This window comes from Haliaeetus albicilla, chromosome 9 (assembly GCF_947461875.1).
Source record: "Haliaeetus albicilla chromosome 9, bHalAlb1.1, whole genome shotgun sequence".
NCBI classification, from domain to species: Eukaryota; Metazoa; Chordata; class Aves; order Accipitriformes; family Accipitridae; genus Haliaeetus; species Haliaeetus albicilla.
Window position 1 is genome coordinate 40505925 of NC_091491.1, and position 14515 is coordinate 40520439.

The window sequence follows — 14515 nt, forward strand, 5'->3', positions numbered from 1 at the left end:
AAAACAGATGGAAGACAGCCAAAAAACCAGCAACTGAATAATCTTTGCCATGTCCTTACAACACCAACAAATGCCAGATGAGAAACCACAAGGTAAAGTTTGAGGCTGCTTTGAATGAGTTTCTTGATAAAACAGCACAGGTCAGGTCTGACCAGATGCATGCTTGGACTGGGGTCCCACCGGTGGGAATATTTTGCAGTCTCTTTCTCTGTAAAGATTTTTATGAATGCACATTTATTATATTAGCAGAAAGCATTTGTGCATGGCTCCAAATGAACATTGGAGATTTTTGCAGCATTTTCCCAGATGGGTGATTAAAAGTAAACCTCTAGTGTTTAGAAATATCACCACAACAGTCAAACAACTTTTCTGTAAAAAACGGTATCTGGTTTCTTTTGGTACTTAGCAGCTGAGGTCATCTGTCATCTGTAAAGCACGATGATAAAACACCATGATCACACAGGTCTTCATAACACAACTTTCAAAGCACTCTTCAGAGCATACTTTGATCAAAATGTTTACAAGGCACTAGCTTTACAAGAAGTTCAGGAACATCAATCTTTATTAGGGTTATTTACCAACACTGAAGTACTAGGGTATATACCTATGGAGTTGCAGTTCTAATCCAGATATTAAATATTTAAGTTTTTTGTGTTGCTCTCAAAAAGGAAGGTTTTCATTAAACCCAGAAGACAAAAGACAATATATGGGGCTTCTAAACCTATTCCTAAGGAAAGCCTGAAATTATGAACAGACACAGAAAAAAGGTTGCTGAAAAAGCGTGCAGAACTCACATGTACTTTTAGTAAAAAAATACAAGGAAACAAATAATATTCAATGCTTAGGAAACTAAGAACATACACCACATGATTAACATAACTATAGGAAATTGTTCCAGCAAATATTGATTAGACTTATGCTTCTCAGTCTTCACAGCTCTGCTTTCAAATACTGCAGAAGAACTAAGATTTCAAGACAAAAAAAAAAAAACAGAAGAAGAAAACCCTTAAAAAAGCCACAAACATTTTAATTTAACTATGATTCAGCTGGACGACATGAAAATATGCACAGCAGAGCGCATCAACTAGCTGAGAGAAAACAACCAGGAATACAAACAATGAGTCAGAATGAGAGGCTTGATTACAAAACCCTTGCTGTTCTTCAGAGGGTATACCAGTAAGGACTGTTATAAAATCTGACCAAAGAGAAAGCTTTACAAGGTGATTGCACTGAAGATTATTATTTTCTGACTCTAGTGGCCATTATAGAACCATTCACGTCAAACATCAATATTCTGCAATTCATCTTACGAAGTGCCAAGAAAAATCAGGCAAGCAGAAGTTTTTTTCTACATAGAAACACATTATTCAGAAAACATAAAACAAAAGTAACATACGCTCATGCACCACTTCTCTTAATTCAGAAGATATTTCAGGTTTTATATTCTTCTCTCACTGACCAGTTTGATTTTAGCAAAGTTGCGTGTATGCAAAATGAGGGCAGAAAGGTGTTATTTAAAAAACTGCACATCTGCTCCATACTTCAGATTGTATTTTATGTACACGTATGAATTCTGGTAGCAGAACAGCAAGATAAATACCCATAATTCAGTTGTCTCCTTACTCTCACTACTTGCCTACTACAAATCTCTCTACCCCTTTACACCCTCATTGCAGGCTTAGGTTGACAGCCTTCTCTCCTCAGCTCATGCTGATTTAATACAGCTGCAGCATCTCTCCCCTCCATCTCTACTAAAATCTCTTCTCACTTCTTAACAACCCCCAACTTTCCTATCTACTTCTACTAGTTATTTCATTCTAATTGCATCACCTTTGGAATGCATTTCGGGTACACATTGTAGTAAATACTAGACAAAGAAAATTGTGCCACAACAAGAGGAAAAGAGCATAATAGCTTTGCGTGCTAAAGAGATGAAGCCAGTGAAGGAAGAGTTTTGATCTACAAGGATTACACATTAACAAAAGGAAGTATTTTTAGTGCCTGCATTCCCCAGTCTGTACTGAGAGGATCTGTTCTCTGATAAAGAAATACAAAAAACATTTCTCACAGTTCAAATTTGCTTAGAGTAAGTTATACCTTAACAGATTACAGATTTCCTGTACATTGCTTTGTTTTCATTCCACATCTCATTACATAATACATTACCAAGAGAGATTATTAGGGGATGAAAAAACCTCACAGACTCCATACAAGCGTCCCCCAAAACCACCTCATTGCCAGGGTCACCATCAACTCACACGTGTGCCACATTTCTCTAGGCTGTTAGAATGTATTTCAGAGATGGAAAAACAAGCCATATTATTGAAGTAAGAGACAGAAGCAATTTCACAGCAACAATAAGGTCCTTTTGTTATTTCACCTGAACAGTAGAATAACTTAAAGAGCAGCAAAACAAAAAAAGGGAAAAGAGCATAAGTGATGTTGAAAACTGGGTAAAATATACATGGGAATATTTCAAGCTACCTGGTAACTAAGTCATGCCATACAACTTCAGTGTGAGCCTCAGTAGGTCACCTAATGACAGATTAAGAGGTATTCTAGGCGCACGCAGGAAAGTAACTAAAATTGTACACTAGTTGTCAGAAACAGCTACAGTGGTAAGTATATACACATTATCAGATACTACTATTTGAGTCCAAACATATCATTCAGGTATGCCTGACAAGACAAATATATGCTGTCCATTTCAGATGTTCTGATTTTTCAAATGATTCAAAGCTGAAAAGCTTTAACATGTATACCAAGTTCCTTTTAACCTATAAAAATTTGATGTAGTTGACTACAACCTATGGCTATTTTTCAGGAATACTAAGCAATTTAACACATTTAACTTGTTTACTGTGATTTTTAGATCTTTTAGAATCCAGTTGCAACTAAGTTTCTTGTCATCAGTGTTTTGGATACTGCATCCTGATTTATGTAACCAGACATTTTTGTGCTTCTCTACATGCACAGATGCCTATTTGGTCATAAAGGTGCCAAAGACAGGAAGATAAGTTATGTGCAACTGCCCAATCGTATTTTATGAAATTTAAAAAAAAGAAAAAATCAAAGAAAAAGAAACTGCTTACAAACTCATGCAGACATAAAAAGATGCAGTTCTTCTGTGAATAAAGACAAGTATGATGGAACAAAGTGAACTGTAGAGTTTTAGTCTCAAATTCTTTGCAGGGTTTGAATTTCTGCTGGATGCAGATCTAATCTACACTTAAACTAAACTGACAAAGCTTAGCCGTCGTGATTTGCTTTTGTCTACCTGGTACTTTTCCAGAAAGCAATGAACTTTTCTTTTGTAAACTAAGTTTGCACAGGCAAGACTGGACTTTGAGAAATCTCTTCATGATTTCCCACCAATAATATGCCATTTTTCCCACCACAATGCTATTTTAACTCCATGACCTTTTTCTCCCAAGTCAGTATAGGCTGCCATAAAGACTGCCCTTTTAATAAAGACATTATGAAGGAGTAGAAAGGAGATACTAAAAGCAGGAAATTAAAAAAAAAAAAAATCAGAAGATTTAGAGGTTAATAGGACTATTTTTCTTCCAACTTAAACTGATTCAAAACCTTTTAAATATTTGCCATTACACCACATAGAGAACAGTCCATCACGACTTGGAAAACAGTGTCCCTGCTGCTTTCAGTCACACTTCTCAAACATTACACATTTTCACCCATGAAATCAAGAAAAAAAATGATTGTCTATATGGAAAAAACATAGAAACATATTCCCCTCTTCACTACATGTGATACTAAACACCTTCAAACAATTTCAGAAAGCTGTATTATGCTCCAACGATTTAAACTTCTCTAACTATTTTCAGGCAAAACAGAAAGGAATTTTAAATATAGTACTAAAGATCTTATTTGCCTAATCGTAAGAAACAGCTGCAGGTTGTGGTCTCTTATACACATCAGAGCTACCAGTGTGAGCTTCCTGGACTCCTGAAGTATCTCAGGACTGCTGTCACTGAAATGCAGTTACACAGAGGTGAAACTTCTGTGCAGAGTTGGATAAAACATATACAGACTCTAGAGGGAGTTCTAACTTTGCCATATTTTTCCCCTTACAAAATTTTTATCAGTAGTTCAGAACTAAACAAACAACAACAAAAAAGGCAAATCCATGCATGATGTTTCTTCTGCATGTCTGCTTTTTCCCCTTCCCCCTGTTACTGGGCAGAGTGGGAACTGCCTGGCACAGTCAAATATCTGCTTTCTGCTGATACTGACATGTATTTTGGTTTTCTTTCTTACCCCATCATGATGTATAGGAACTCTTAATTTAGTTGTTCTTGGGTGACTTCAGTGCACCTTCAGTCTGAATAGTTCACCAGTTCATGCAGCATCTGGGAGACCTGTGATATTTAAGGAGGATGAACTACACTCAGATTGCCAGTCTTCAAATATTGAACACAACAAAGAGTTTGTAGAGATATTTTCACCAACATAAATTAGCTCCTTTCTAATGCAGTACTGCTGCCTATGCATTCCTGTTGCCAATTCACAGAGCGTGTGTTGACGTGCATTACGCTGGGACACGCACTAGCATACGCCAGCACAAGAATAGCTGGATCACAAAAGATAGCCAGCACATCTGCCACGCTCTCGTGAATCCCTGAATGAGCTTTTAGCTTTGCCAGGCCTCTTGAAGCAAGGGGATTTGCTTGGCATTACGCACTTGGCAAAAATGCCCCCAAGTTGCAGGAGGAGCTACTATTGAGCAACCAAGAATGCAGCTGTAGTACCCACATCGTCTGTCTTCATACAGTATTTTGAAATAAACATACTTTCTTTACGGCTCTAATTGAGCTTTAATAACTCACAAATACAGCAGACTGACCACTGGATATCAAGAAGCCAAAAAAAAAAAAAAAAAAAAAAGAAGAGGACAATATATGTTTCCAATATTTCTTTATATTGAAGGGAAACTTAAGCAATCTAATATTGCAATATTTTTCTGCTTTCAGGCACAGCATTGTGTCAGCTCATCCTAGCTGAAGAAATTCATAACAACTGGAATAAAGGCTGGTAATCCTTTATTACTGTGCCTTCCTGTTAATCTAACATCTGCTTTCACTTTTGTTATTAATTAGTGTTTCAAAAACAGATTAAAACTTTCCCCTTCCCCTTTTGGTAAAGATGACAATTTACAGTGAGGAAAAAAAAACAACAAAACCCACAAACACACTCCTCAGGCAAGTCTTGTACCTGTCCAAACATTCATTAACACAAAAAAAAAGAGAGATTTGCATTTCAAATTTTTCCTCAGAGGATAAACGTAGCACATTGCATGGACATAACAGTAAACTATCTGTAGAAAAACTCAGATGACTTCTAACATCCATATGTTGACTTCTAACTTCCATATGTTACCAGGGAAAAAAGAGGTACTCTTAAAACAGCTGTCTACCTCTCAGCCTTCATCTCACACTCCTACAGTGTTTTATGTTGCTACAATGGTGTCAGAATCTACAAAACACACAAGTATACATATATATAAAAATAAAAGGTATGAACCTCAGCTGTCCACTGACCACTCAATGGTTTCATTTTAATTCAAGGAGTAAAACCAGTCAAAACCTAGACACTGGAGCAACAAGGAAAAAAAAGTAAACTGCATTTAAAGGGATTTTTGAAGGAGTGAAAAAAACAAGTGTGCTAAGCCAGACACTCTTTATTTTTAAAGTGCTCTTTCATCCTGTTTCCCAAACTTGACTCTATTTCAAGTCAGTATTGCAGGATGCAACTATGCTGAACTTAGATCTTTTCAGGCATCAGAAATACTTTGCCTGTCAGCATTCACCTGCTGAACCCACTGCAAGTGCAGAAGTCTTCTCTTCTATTTTTCTGCTCCACTTTGTGGAGCAGTGGATAATCAGAAAAAGACCTGCAACGCAAGTTTCAGAAGCACTTCTGGGGTGATTTTCCCCTGAAGTAGTAATATGACAGGCAGCACAGAAGTCTGGAGGAGGAACTCCAACAGTCCTATCTTTTTGCTCTTTCCATGTTTTCAAACTATCTCCTCGGCATCCAGAAGTTAAGCATTTGTACAAAGTACATTTCTTTCTCCTCAATATTGATTTAAAACCATTTTTCATAATAGGCTCTGAATAGCAGGGGGCAAAAAACATTTCACTTCTGTCAAAAAGAAGCAATGGAATAATGGACTGGCTGAAAACGTGTATTCCCTAAACGCTGCTGCTCTTGGACAAAGACACTCACACTTAAGTGAGCCACATGAAGTAAATTGCCTATTTGCGTAAATATGCCAAACGACTACTTACACACTTGATGGCTGGTCACAAGCTGAACATTCGTTCCTAACTCCGGATCACAAGCTTTTTATTGGTGCTGGCACAGACTGTGACAGTAGGAAAGAGTTTTCAGGGTACTGCAATGCTGAAAATCAGTGCTTTACAGAGGGGCATGTGAAGTTGTTTGAACAGAGGGATATTTGCCTGAACAAGCATCACAGGGCTGTTAGGGACAGGAGGAACAGCCACAGTCAACAGGCCTTTGCTATCAGTAATTCAAATCAGTAATCAATCAGTAAAACAAATACACATAATTTACTAGGACTTTATTTTTTGAGAGAAAGGTAGTTTTCCTGCTAAGAGTTATATTTGATAATATTCTGATTACATCATTAGCATTTACAACTTCGTATGGTAAAACTTCACCAGACCTAACAGTACCTAAGCAGATGGTGTGTTCAATACATGAGCAACTCTGCCAAACAGTGCATAACAAAATCCAAAGTTTTTAAACCAAGATCAGATTAATGGTTGGGTTTTTGGGGGTTCAGGTTGGTTCGTTTGGGTTTTTTAATTCATTACATCTTCAACATATCTGGGGTGCAGCAGGTCAGCTTTGTTCCCTCTGAAGAGGATCACAACTGCACTCAAGCTCAAACCTCCAACTGCACTGCACTGCACTAGCGTGCAGTAATCCAGCTCTCTAGCTGTCCACAACTGCACTGTAACATTCTGATCTCTCACAGTACTGAGGAAAAAGTGAACTTTAATTTCCACTTGATTTTTTACAGTCACTTTCAAGTAAATTATACTTGCACTTGAATTATTTTACAGTTATAAGCCAGTGCATTTCAGTGACCACTGATCCAATTTGTATAGTTTATCATTCGTTATGAGACACTGATGGCTGTTTAATATGTCCTAAACATAACCTTGAGACAACGGGAGCTCAAAGCATTTCATAATTATATTCCTCAGTAGGAAGCAAGTTCCACAGTTGACATATGGAAAGACCAAACTGTTCTTCTATTCAAAACAAAAATACTTCCTGTTCTTTCAACTGTTAACTATTGAACATTTCAACTGTGTTTCTCTGTAAAGCACTCCATGACTTTCTGAAGAGCACTTTGTAATTTCCTCCCCACTTTTAAAAGCATACAGGAGAGGCAGAGAAGTATAGAACTACAGCTGAAGTAGAGACACATAAAGAAAAATCTCAACATCCTAGACACCCATGACTTATAATCACATCATGATTACTATCCGGCATCGTTAAAATGGGGTAAATAATTCAGCCTGTCAGTAGATCAGACCAGAAGGATATGCTTTATCATCATCTCCCAGCAACAGCCTTCCTGAAAACCCCTGCGAGTTAAATAGCTCCAAGTGATTTCAGGAGACAGTGACCCTTCAAGATGCGCTAAACCTTTACTATAAAAACCAACCAGCTGCTCATCATGCAGATCTACTGAGGTGCTTACAAAGGTTTCATGAATAAACGGATAGTTGTGGCTCACACACCATAAAGGACAGAGCTCAGCAGCTCCCTTCGGTTGGGAAGCAACAGAGAGAAATACTTTGACTTGCATATGCACGGACAACTATAAATCAGTAAGACTGCCTCTGAGTTTCTGTTCCAAGCCTGCACTCAAGCAGTAGTTCACAGGCTGTCTCTTGTAGAAGAGCATGCAAAAATTTCTAAGCGCAAGAAAGGGCCTGTAGAAGCCAAACAGATTTATACACCGAGCAGCCAGTTGTCAGTGGAAAAGTCAGCTTACTCATTAGTCTGCCTCCATATAGGAGAAAAAAGGAAAAAAAAAAAATTACGACAAAGACTTAACAGCAGTGGTTAAGATTAAAGCTAACCTCCAAACCCTCTTAGCCTCTAAAATACATACTTTTATTTTTAAGGTGTCCTTTCATTCTATTTCCCATGCTTTACTCTTGTCCAAATCAGCATTGCAAAAAGCCACCTATGCAGAACTTAAGAGGATTTGGGGGACATCAGAAATACTCTGCACATCCGTATTAGACTGCTAAACGCACTCCAAGCGCAGCAGATTTCTTCCCTGCTTTTCTGCTCCATCCTGTGGTAAAGCTGAGGTAATGGGTTAGGTGCATTTAGCACCTAACTACCAATCAATGAGCTGTTAAGCTTGGCTTGTACCCATTTTCAATAGCAGAGATCCAAACATCTTTATAAAGATGGAAATCCCCAGGGAAGGCAGTTGCTAAAAAACAAAGCCTTAAGCAGAAGATCATCTGCTGAGAGTCTAAGGAAGTAGGCTGGGGGGGGGGGGGGGGGGGGGGGGGAGCCCAAGGGCTCTGGAAACTTACTTTTTAAGAGATCAAGAAATTGGGAGCTAAAATCGTTGTGCAAAGGACAGGAGCGACTCTGAAGGACTAAGGGGAGAAAGAAGTCATTTCCACCTCTTTCATAAGACTACAGAAAACATTCAGAAGTTGAGAGGAAGGAGATGCAAGCAAAACACCCAAGGTAAAAGCTGTCGTCTCTAGCTACGCCTGCTGCTTCACCAGCTGGACAGAGCACTCAAATTGCTCCAAAAACCCAAGAGAAGGAAAGCTGGCCTCCATCCTGAGGAAGCCACTTGCCCAGCGTACCTGCAAGGCTACAACCAGCCTTATTTTCACGCAAACGCACAAAACTGACCAAAAAAACTCCACGCAACACAAACACCAAAAGAAACCAACCACACCTTGCCAAGAAGATGGTCAACTATCAGTTTTAATGAGGAAAGGACAGGCCTAAGCCCAAACGGCCCCGAGTCCAGAGGAGCCGTACCACAGAGAGGAGCATCTACATCTCCGTATACTCGTGCATTATGTAGCTTAAAATATTTATTAAGCAGAATGCTAATGATAACTTTATCCTCCCGTTGATTACCTCTCCTGGGCAGCTAAATATTAACACGAGGTTGTTCTTCCTAGCTAATTTAGTAAGCAAGAGCTAATTTAAATGAGCACATCCTTTAGGAGTAATCCATGTGAATAATGATCCTAACTTGTTTTCATACAGGAGTTGTGACTTATTTAGGTTTTCACGGTACTTTAGGGTTTCTAAAAGAGGCACTATGCAAATTACCCTGCTTAGTAACAGCACGCTGGAGCAAGTACCTCCTGTTCGTGTGGTTTTTATTGACTTGTTTTGCACCACTACACCAACACGCTCTCCTCCGCGTAGGAGGGAGTTCAGACACGCCAGATAATGCCTTGTAACATCTTCCTACTCAAGCGTCCTAGGAGACGTTTTCCCTTCATTTGTCCTTTTCAGATAAGCGTGTTGTTCTTTTTATTTTCCAATATTGAGACGAGGCACTTGGTGACGCAGGAGCTGAGAGGGAAGCAAGCCCTGCGCCCGCGGAGCAGACTCGCCCTTCTTTCACGTTCAGGGTTTATTTACTTTCTCCGCTTTGTCGTACTAACCCTATTCGGGTTCAAAAGCCGAAACGATCCCATTTCTCAGCAAACCCCAAAACACGCGGTAACCGACCCCGGTACCTCCCCCCCCCCCGCCGCCGGCTGGCAGGCCCCGGGCAAGCCTACCTGGGCTCCGGGCACGGCTTCCCGCCATGTCTTCCCTCAGAAACCGCAGCTTCTCCCCTCAGGGCCGCTCACTTTTCCCTCAGAGGAGGGCAGCAAGCCGCCGCTCCGCTTTCCCGGGGCCTGGCTGAGGGAGCTTCTAACGAGCTGCTAACGAGCTCATTAAGGGCTGAGGCAGGCCCGGTGGGGCAGCCCGTCACCTCGCCGTGAAGCCGGCCCGTCCCTTTTTAATTTCTCCTTCTCCCATTAAGACCCAGTCAACCCTTTCTTTGCCACCCCCCCGCTGCCAGGTACCCCCCAGCACGGCCTTGCCCCCCTTTCCTCACCCCCTGCATTACCCCTCCAAGAACCAAATGGCAGCTCCTTTTTATTTTTTTCTTTTTTGCCTGACAATATTCCATTTAAGTAAATTACCAGCCAACTTTAACAACCCCTTTGCTCTTGTGGTGGTGGCAGAGGCATGAATTGCCCCCTTGCACATCTGCTGGCTTTTATATACTCATAAAAGATAGCAAAGAAAAAAAACAAGTGGGCAGGACACACGTTTGGAGGGAAGTTTGTGGCCTGTCAGAGTCAGGGACACCGCCGATACCAACCCAAAATCAGATTTACCTCGGCCGATCACAGCACACAGAGGCAGCTCAAGGGACAAGCAGTTTGCCAGGTATTTTGCACAGTCAGAGACAACAAACCAAAAGTTTAATATTCCCCCAGATCCCTTTAAGATCATCTTTTTTTTTTTTTTTGCGTCATGGCTGTTCTTCTAGAGAAATATCCTGTGTTTCCTTAGAAATTCCCATTTTTCCCCAATTTTTTCCCCAGAGAATCTGTTTCTGCGTGAAAAATTAGCAAATGCATGCGTACACTTGCTGGTTTTCCCACTCCCATTTGGAGTTTGTTACTGGGTATCAGCTTGTGTAAATAATGTCACTGGACCATTTTATACCACTATCCGTAAAACGTGCCCGTAGAGGATTTTCTGTGGGTACTAACAGTTGTTGCACTGAAAGATGCCATAAAGCCGAACACTTGGGATGTGCAATCTGCCCAGATAAAGTGCACTGCATTAACACTGTGACTTTTTCAAAACGTAATGACTTTGGTCATTATTTAAATGACTGCTGTTCAGATTTTCATCTTCGCTATTACATAATCATTTACGAGGTGGTTTCTCATGTCTTTTCAGACTCCTGCTGAGTTTCTGAACCCTGTAAGCAGCCGCCATTAATGACGCCTGATCTCACGGACAGGCGAAGTGACACCGACCCCTGCGTAAACATCACAGACACCCCTAGAGAAAATCTCTGGAGCAGCATGGGACTTAGTGTGAAACATGCTTTAAAAGAGAAGGAGGATTCATCTGGCCTGACATCTTGTGCTCGCTCAGGGCTTCTTCTCCTGACTTCTTTGTGCCACAGCAACGCTGCTGCAGCTGCTCTGAGCTGCCATCACGACCTCCCTCCTCAGTTGAACAGCCAAGCACCTTCTGCCAGGGCTCTCCAGCATGTTTTAGTCTACCCCGGCCAGGTTAGCTACGATTTTTTAAGCACTTTCTGCTAATTCGACTGATTTCAACTCAACCCTTCACACAGGGATCCTAGATGGCAGATCAATGGCATATTAGCTACTGACCATGAACAGAGAAGAAGGGGCACCACAAGTGCCGGGGCAAGGCAGAAGCACACTCAGAGCACTCAGTGTCACCATGGCTGTAGCTGGTTAGCTGGCACCGCAGCTGCTCTAGTCCTTCCTATAACACGTTACTCAAATTGGCTTGGTAGGAGTTTGTGAACTGGCTCCCCGTCTGCTGAAATTATCAGATGTTGAATTCGTCTTTATGGCCGAGAACTGCTGCGGTGCTCCCAAAAGAGTCAGGACATGGAGAAGAGAGATGGCTCTCCCAATGGAAGGCAGGAGGCATCACATATATGGGCAAAATTCCCTTGATGCCCAATCCAGGACTACAGTCTGCTAAACTAGCCTTGACCTCCAACTCAATATATAGTACAGATAGTCTTCAAGGACTGATGTTCAATGCATGGCGCAGCATGGCACACATTATAAAACCCATTTGAAAGAGAAAGGCTTCAGTTCACTTTACCTGACTTTTTTTTCACTTGCATGAGGCTTGTTCAAAGCCTTTTCCCAGTTACAGCTATGCCAGCTGCAGACATTACCACTCACACTGGGATGTTTCTTTCTTCTTCCAGTTCCCAGGTCAGGATGAGGGGCTGCTAGGGCAGACTCTTCTTCACATCATGGCGCACAAATCCTACATTACAGGGAGTTAGTTTTGCCTCTAGGCTAGCCTAGGACTGGGAGACTGCAAAAGGGAGTTTTGAGATACCTTCCTCTGCCTTGTTCCTCTGGGCAGCTTCAAATGAAGGAGAAGTACAAGTGAAGACCGAATTTTGCTTGTGTAACATTTCAGCTGGTCAGGAATATTCTGTAAAAAAGCAGGGCTGGGAGGAGGGGAGAAACATAGAATATTCTATTTTTTCTGCAAGCTATCTGTAATATTGTGACCAAATGATTTCTGCTTCACGTTAGATCCCAAGTAATATGGAAAAGGGTTGGTACCTGACATTTTCAAAGCGCAGCAGCGCTGACCACTTTATCTTCATAGGGACTTCAGGCAGATTGCTGTGCAATTTAGTTACCTTAGTAACATCAGACAGCATGTAGACTTGCAAATACTTGTTATGTCACCTTGCCAATCTGCTGCTACACCTACCAGGAATGCAGAACAAGCAATCAATTACAGGGATATCACTCAAATTCATTTTACTTGCATGTAAGAAAGCCTTTACTTCTTTGCTTATGAAATTAGTTTAATTCCAGTAGGAAACCCCACATCTTTTAGTATGATTTTTTTTTTTCAGTGAAAAAAAAATCCTTAAAAGAACTGGCTATTTATTACTCCTGTTCCTCCTGAAACCACTTTGCATAAATGATATAACATGGCCTCAGAACAATAGTGTCCTGATTTTCTGAATACTACATACATTTAATTTTCATTTAGGAATTATATACTGAGGCAGCAGTTTTTTTAAATACTGGAAACTAGTGAACCTTGCATATACAAAGAAGGGAAATGCTCTTTTCATAGGTATCATGAACTATGGATGATGATGAAAAACTAGCCTAATGTTAATTGTTCTGCAAGCAAAAGGAAGTCTGAACGAAGCCTTTTTAAAAAATTATTTTCTAAAAACCAGATATCGCTCTCTTATAAATGTCATGAAATACCCTTGGCCTGAAATAAAGATATGCACAAGTTTTATTTATTACCTTCTAAATAACAGAAAGAGACAAAATGCCTAAACTTGTCAGCTGGTACCTTAAATCATGTATGCAAAAGTGGTACGGGAGATCTGAGGAAGATTTTGCTGTGACCATCAAGACTTTTTTTTTAACCCAGTGGTCCTTCTGCAATGCTTTTAACGTTTACCTCCATTATAGCAAACACCAGAAAACTGGACACACTTGTATACCTATTATCCAGCTGACCATCCACTGTTTTAGTTTAAAGCATAGATAGGGCTGATTCCTTGTTAAAATGCTTTGTTGGGGGAGGATGGTGATTTGTATTGGTCAATGCACAATTAGGATGATTTGTGCCGTCTCTCCAGCAGACAACTGCACTGGCACCTGGGGTAATAATGCCTTAGATCACCACTCCTAAATGGATGGGATAGAGCACATTTGTTATAGTCCTGTTTCTGGGGTCATCTCTTCTTAAAAGGAAAGTCTATCTTGAAATGACGGGATTCTCTCCCATGTGATAAATCTCCTGTCTTGAAAGTAAAGTTGAAAAAAAAAATATCAAGAAACTTTTTGTGGAGTTACTTTCTTTCTTTAATTAAGTTAACAATAATAAGAACTAAATGAGGCTCTTGACTTTTATATAATTTAGCAGGAAGCAGAATCTGTCTCATGCCACTACTTTACATAGGAATGGCAGCAAGGTATAAACATACTGTCCTTGTAACTCAAATTTCACCTTCTTTCACTTCAGTGCCTTCACTTTTTCTTTTATTTGAAGTCATTCTGAGAACTGTATTAGCTTAGCACCAGAGCCGATATACTCATAATTTGGACAAGAATGAGGGAAGAAAGGACAGAGCTCTTGCCCTTTATTTTCGTCAGCTCTCTGGGAGAGAAGATGGTGCAATCACCTCCTTTCTTCACCGCATCCCTGCTGCCACTCCAGCAGCTGCACGTAATACAGCCCTGTCACATATGCAGGTATGGAGCTCGAGCAATGACTGATTTTTCACAAGTTTTCAGCACCCAAACTTAAGCTAGAACATAGTTCATCTCCTCAGTGAGAAAGCCAGTTTCCTCAGGCAGCATCTTGGGAGGTTTTCCAGGAACTGTAGATTATAGTCCACTTTCAGAAAAAATGTTTAGCATCCCTTGGTGCACCAGGTTAAATGGGTAAATAAATAGTATTTACCACACGGGATGCTAACCCCCTTCTGGAAACCTGGCCACAACTGCAGAAGTGGGAGCTAAGGCTGAAGGTTTGTGTTTCTTTACTTAAAAGGAATGGAAACAGCTGGATATTCATCTGGTAGCCCCATTACAATCCCAATGAGGACAATACGATTATCCACCTGAGCGGTTAATTGCAAGAGTCAGACTGTTGTGCACAAATGTGTATATTTATTATA